The following is a 6000-nucleotide window of genomic DNA, read 5'->3' as shown; positions in this document are numbered from 1 at the left end:
ACCCCAGAGGTCCTTCTAACTCTTCTATGATTCTATGAGTTAGAGCGGTTCCTCAGTGGAACAGGCTTCCTCCTCGGGAGGTGGTGGGCACTCCTTCCTTGGAGGTTTCTAAACAGAGGCTAGGTGGCCATCTGGCAGCAATGAAGATCCTGTGAATTTAGGGGGCAGGTGTTTGTGAGTTTCCTGCATTGTGCAGGGGGTTGGGCTAGATGACCCTGGAGGTCCCTTTCAACTCTATGATTCTGGGTCATGGAAACGTCCCTTAGCGGATTAAAAGGGACATTTCCGTGGTTTTGCAGGCTGATTCCCTGCCCACTTCCTCTATGCTTCAGGACTGCTTTCCATTCCATCCTGTGTGAGGCAGTGCGCTTCTAGGCACACGAAAACTTATATTCCGAATAAAAGTCGGTTGGTCTTCCAGGTGCAAATTGACCCTCTCTCGGCCCCGCCTCCTTTGCGCGTGCGTCGACGCTCGCGCCCCCTTTCCCATAACTTGAAAGCGCCTCCGGGTCACGTGAGAGCGGCGCCTCGCCCCGCCCTCTCCTGCCTCGCGCGCTGCGCTGCCCTCCGCTTCGCCGAGACGAGCGAGGTTTCTGCGTGCGCATGCGCGCAGTGAGAGAGCGAGCGAGAGAGCGCGCGCGCATGCGTCACCCCGAGGCGGGGCAGGCCTTTCGGCCGTTGGCGTCCCTCGTCACGTGGGGTGATGCAAAGAAATGGGCTGGGAGGGGGCGGGGCTCCGCGGGCGCGAGGCTGGAGAGGCGGGGCGGGCGTCACGTGACGGGGGAGGTGCGCCGCCGCGGCCGGTGCTGCTGCTGCTGCTTTGTGAGCGCGTTGGGGGCAGGTAACGAGCGCGCGCGTGTCCGCGATGGGGGGCGGCTTGGAGTAGCCCCCTTTCTCGTTCCCCCTGTGCGGGAGGGGACCCCCGCCAGAAGCCCCTCACATTGGGCGGGAAGCCTGAGGGAGGGAGGGGGTCGTCTTGCTGGTTGCCAAGGGAACGCGCGTCCTCACAGGCGGGGCGGGGAGGGTTGCCGAGTGGGGGCTTTGGGGGTGGAGCCAGGAGGCTTTGGGGGTGGAGCCAGGAGCAGGGTTGCCAAACCAAACTCAAGAAATATTTGGAGGTGGAGCTAGGAGACACTGGGGTGGAGCCAGGAGGCTTTGGGGGTGGAGCAAGGAGCAGGGCTGCCAAGTCCAACTCAAGAAAAATTTGGGGGTGGAGCCAGGAGGCTTTGGAGGTGGAGTCAGAAGAAATTGGGGGTGGAGCCATGAGCAGGGTTTCGAAGTCCAACTCAAGAAATGTCTGGGGCCTTTGGGGGTGGAGCCAGGAGACACTGGGGGTGGAGCCAGAAGACATTGGGGGTGGAGCCAGGAGGCTTTGGAGGGGGAGCCAGAAGACATTGGGGGTGGAGCCATAAGCAGGGTTGCCAAGTCCCAATTCAAGAAATATCTGGGGACTTTGGGGGTGGAGCCAGAAGACATTGGGGGTGGAGCCAGAAGACATTGGGGGTGGAGCCATGAGCAGGGTTGCCAAGTCCAACTCAAGAAATATCTGGGGGCTTTGGGGGTGGAGCCAGGAGGCTTTGGAGGGGGAGCCAGAAGACATTGGGGGTGGAGCCATAAGCAGGGTTGCCAAGTCCCAATTCAAGAAATATCTGGGGACTTTGGGGGTGGAGCCAGAAGACATTGGGGGTGGAGCCATGAGCAGGGTTGCCAAGTCCAACTCAAGAAATATCTGGGGGCTTTGGGGGTGGAGCCAGGAGACACTGGGGGTGGAGCCAGGAGGCTTTGGAGGGGGAGCCAGAAGACATTGGGGGTGGAGCCATAAGCAGGGTTGCCAAGTCCCAATTCAAGAAATATCTGGGGACTTTGGGGGTGGAGCCAGGAGACCCTGGGGGTGGAGCCAGAAGACATTGGGGGTGGAGCCATGAGCTGGGTTGCCAAGTCCAACTCAAGAAATAGTTGGGGGTGGAGCCAGAAGACACTGGGGGTGAAGCCAGAAGACACTGGGGGTGGAGCCAGGAGTAGGGTTGCCAAGTCCCAATTCAAGAAATATCTGGGGGCTTTGTGGGTGGAGCTAGGAGACTTTGGGGCTGGAGGCAGGAAACATGGGATGAAGCAGGAGTAGCGTTCCCAAGTCCAATTCAAGAAATATCTGGGGTGGAGCCAGTTGTAAGGGTGTGGCCACCATCATTGAACTCCAAGAGGAGTTCTGGCCATCACATTGAAAGGGACCCTGCTTCTTTTGATTGCTTTCTTTCCATTTGGAAATAATGAAGGAAAGGGGGCTCATAGAATCTTTGCGGGCTCATAGAATTTGACCCCCTGGTCTAATCTTTTCGAAACTTGGGGAATATTTTGAGGAGAGTCACCAGATGTTATGCTGAAAATTTGGTGCCTCTACCTCAAAAGAACAACTTCCCAAGAGCTGCAGATACCCGTGGATCAATTCTCCATTATTCTCTGTGAGAATCAGTCTCCATAGGGAATCATGGAGTGCCCAGCAGACGTTTCCCTCTCCTCCCCCCCTCCCCTCCCCCCGCTTTCTGATGACCCTGAAGGGGGGGGGGAGGGCCTCCAAACCAGAGGATCCCCTGCCCCCACTTGGGGATTGCCAGCCCCGGAGGGGGGGGGAGAAGGGCTGTCTCAACTTCTGTTTCCTGCGGGGGGCCTGAACCCCCCCACCTAACGAGGCTGGGTCTATGTGATGCTGAGGAGGGGGGTGGGGAGTGCCTTCAGCAGCCCTCTGAGGGTTGGGAAAAGAGTTGTGTCTGTGGAAGGGGAGGAAAAAGTTTACAGAATTCCCCCCCCCCCCCAAGACACATGCACCGCCCGACTTCCATTTGGGGGGCAGCCCCCTTCTCCTCTGAGCTGAGGACACATCACCCCCCCCCCACACACACACACATAAGCCTCTGGACAGAAGTCCCCTTTCCCCCGGGAAGGCTTCTTTGGCTCATGGGTGGGGATGGTTGCCAACCTCCAGGTGGCACTGGGAGGTCTCCTGCAGTTGCAGCTGATCTCCAGATGACCAAGATGGGTTTGCCTAGAGCAGAGGTGGCCAAACTTGCTTAACGTAAAAGCCCAAAGAATAAACATCAGATGTTTGAGAGCCACAAGACATGAACATCAGATGCTTGAGAGCAGGCAGGAAGGAAGATAGATTTGGAGGGGAGGGAGAGGGGGAAAGAAAGCAACTTTAACTTTAAATGCATTCTCCAAGCCAGCCAACTGGGCAGCGGATGCTTTGAGAGCCACACAATATGTGTGAAAGAGCCATGTGTGTCTCCCAAACTGCAGTTTGGCCCCCCCTGGCCTAGAGGCAGTGGCTGCATTGCAGGGTAGATTTTCTGGCATTATCCCCCTCCCCAGTCTCCACCCTCTCAAAATCTCCAGGAATCTCCCAATCCAGGGCTGGCGTGCCTAGAGTCTTCTCTTTTGGGAGGGTGACAGTACCCCTTCCCTGTGTGGGGCAGTGTTCCCTCTGAGCCAAAATTGTACTTTGTGACGTTAAATTTGAGAGTTACTGCATAAATTAGTTTGCTCTGGGGCCACTTTCCCTGAGCTAAGACAAAAAAACTGCGAGCTTGCTCACACTAACTCAGAGAGTGACGAATGGAAGGGTGGAAAGTGAAGAGTGGGAAGAGGGAAGCGTGGGAGTGATAGTGGCTTGGTGGTAGAGCATCTGTTTGGTAAGCAGAAGGTCCCAGGTTCAACCCTGGCATCTCCAACTGAAAAGGGTCCAGGCAAGTTGGCGTGAAAAACCTTAGCTTGAGACCCTGGAGAGTCATGAATGGGGCTCTGGCTCAGTGGTAGAGCATCTGCTTGGTAAGCAGAAGGTCCCAGGTTCCACCCCGGCATCTCCAACTGAAAAGGGTCCAGGCAAGTTGGCATGAAAAACCTTAGCTTGAGACCCTGGAGAGTCATGAATGGGGCTGTGGCTCAGTGGTAGAGCATCTGCTTGGTAAGCAGAAGGTCCCAGGTTCCACCCCGGCATCTCCAACTAAAAAGGGTCCAGGCAAGTTGGCGTGAAAAACCTCAGCTTGAGACCCTGGAGAGCCCTAAATGGGGCTCTGGCTCAGTGGTAGAGCATCTGCTTGGTAAGCAGAAGGTCCCAGGTTCAATCCCCGGCATCTCCAAAAAAGGGTCCAGGCAAATAGGTGTGAAAAACCTCAGCTTGAGACCCTGGAGAGTCATGAATGGGGCTGTGGCTCAGTGGTAGAGCATCTGTTTGGTAAGCAGAAGGTCCCAGGTTCAACCCTGGCATCTTCAACTAAAAAGGGTCCAGGCAAATAGGTGTGAAAAACCTCAGCTTGAGACCCTGGAGAGTCATGAATGGGGCTGTGGCTCAGTAGTAGAGCATCTGTTTGGTAAGCAGAAGGTCCCAGGTTTGAATCCCTGGCATCTCCAACTAAAAAGGGTCCAGGCAAGTCGGTGTGAAAAACCTCAGCTTGAGACCCTGGAGAGCCGCTGCCAGTCTGAGTAGACAAGACTGACTTTGATGGACTGAGGGTCTGATTCAGTAGAAGGCAGCTTCATATGTTCATATAGAGGGAACACTGCCTGTGAGGATGCCTGAGTGTGACACTCTTTTGCTCCCTTCCTGGGATGGATGCTCGCCAGGCCATCTGCCCCCCGCCCCCCCCCCATTGCAGATCTGGGAATGTAAGATGGGGGCTGGGACTTGAGTTTCTTTTTGTTCTCCCACCCACCCAATCTCTTTTGCACATGATGACTTCAGTTTTATTGCTCGGCAGAATGGCTCTCGAATCTTGTACTGGAAATGCCGGTGTCTTCAGTCAAAATAGCCACAGGCCACATGGCAACTTTAAGGACTAATGTGTTCGTAAAGAGAATTAGATTAGAATCCAGTAGCGCCTTAGAGACCCGATGAGATTGTTGGGTATGAGCTTCCAAGACTCAAAGCTCCTTTTGTCATGTGTGTTTGTAAGGGTGGAAGCTTTCACGAGCGCACTTCGGCAGATTCTTCATGAAGCCGTCACTGGTTTCATGCAGATAGATTCAGGTGGCTAGCCGTGTTCGTCTTAAGCAGCAAAAGAAAGTTTGGGTCCAGTGGCACCTTTAAGACCAACAAAGTTTTATTCTGGGCATGAGCTCTTGTGCGCATGCCTACTTCTTCAGATACGGTTTCATGTGTTCGGCAGTGTCTGGCTCATGAAAACTGTCCTACGAAACGTTTTTGTCTTTCGGGTACTATGAAATCATTTGTTATTTTAATTGTAGCTTCTTAATATGGCAGCCCTCTGGAATTTGCCTGCGTGGGATCATTTTCAGTGGTGTCCTGAGGTAAATGATACCGGGAATGTTTCCTTGGGTCCTGACTTCTTCAAGACCAAAAGAGTCCTGCGATTTCTCTTAATAGTAATTAATTCTAACACAGCAAAAGCTTTTGCAGGCTTGGAGTCACGTAATGAATTTTGTAAGATTTTTATGCGTACAGAAGTGTGCTTGTACGTTGGGTAATGAAAAATTGAATTATCTGTCTTTTGGAGCACCAAAGAAATAATTGGTATAAGAAAACATTTTTTTCAAAATACAGCACCACCTAAACATCCACCAAATGTTATTTGAGGACAAGATCTGAGAATAGTCTTATTGTATTGCTTGCCTCGGTGATTTTTGGAGCGGATGAAGAAGTGGAAGCTGAAGCAATGCTAATGAGAGCCAGTTTGGTGTCGTTAAGTGCGCGGACTCTTATCTGGGAGAACCGGGTTTGATTCCCCACTCCTCCACTCACCTGCTGGAGTGGCCTTGGGTCAGCCGTAGCTCTGGCAGAGGTTGTCCTTGAAAGGGCAGCTGCTGGGAGAGCCCTCTCAGCCCCACCCACCCCACAGGTTGTCTGTTGTAGGGGAGGAAGGGAAAGGAGATTGTGAGCCGCTCTGAGACTCTTCGGAGTGGAGGGCGGGATATAAATCCAATATCTTCATTTATCTCACAGGGTGTTTGTTGTGGGGGAGGAAGGGAAAGGAGATTGTGAGCCTCTCT

The 6000-nt window shown here is 53.7% G+C and overlaps 1 protein-coding gene across 1 annotated transcript in view; it reads left to right on the top strand.

Moving 5' to 3' along the window:
• Positions 1 to 774: 774 nt before the first annotated feature.
• UBAP2 (ubiquitin associated protein 2) overlaps positions 775 to 6000 on the top strand; it is a 201304-nt gene continuing 196078 nt past the window's right edge. Inside the window, exon 1 of the mRNA XM_060236247.1 lies at positions 775 to 841. The gene's annotated coding sequence lies outside the window, so the exon portion shown is untranslated. The remainder of the gene's footprint in view (positions 842 to 6000) is intronic.

This window comes from Heteronotia binoei, chromosome 4, assembly GCF_032191835.1.
Source record: "Heteronotia binoei isolate CCM8104 ecotype False Entrance Well chromosome 4, APGP_CSIRO_Hbin_v1, whole genome shotgun sequence".
Classification (NCBI taxonomy): domain Eukaryota; kingdom Metazoa; phylum Chordata; class Lepidosauria; order Squamata; family Gekkonidae; genus Heteronotia; species Heteronotia binoei.
Note: the sequence above shows the minus strand (reverse complement) of the source record. Positions and strands in the feature narration are given on the sequence as shown.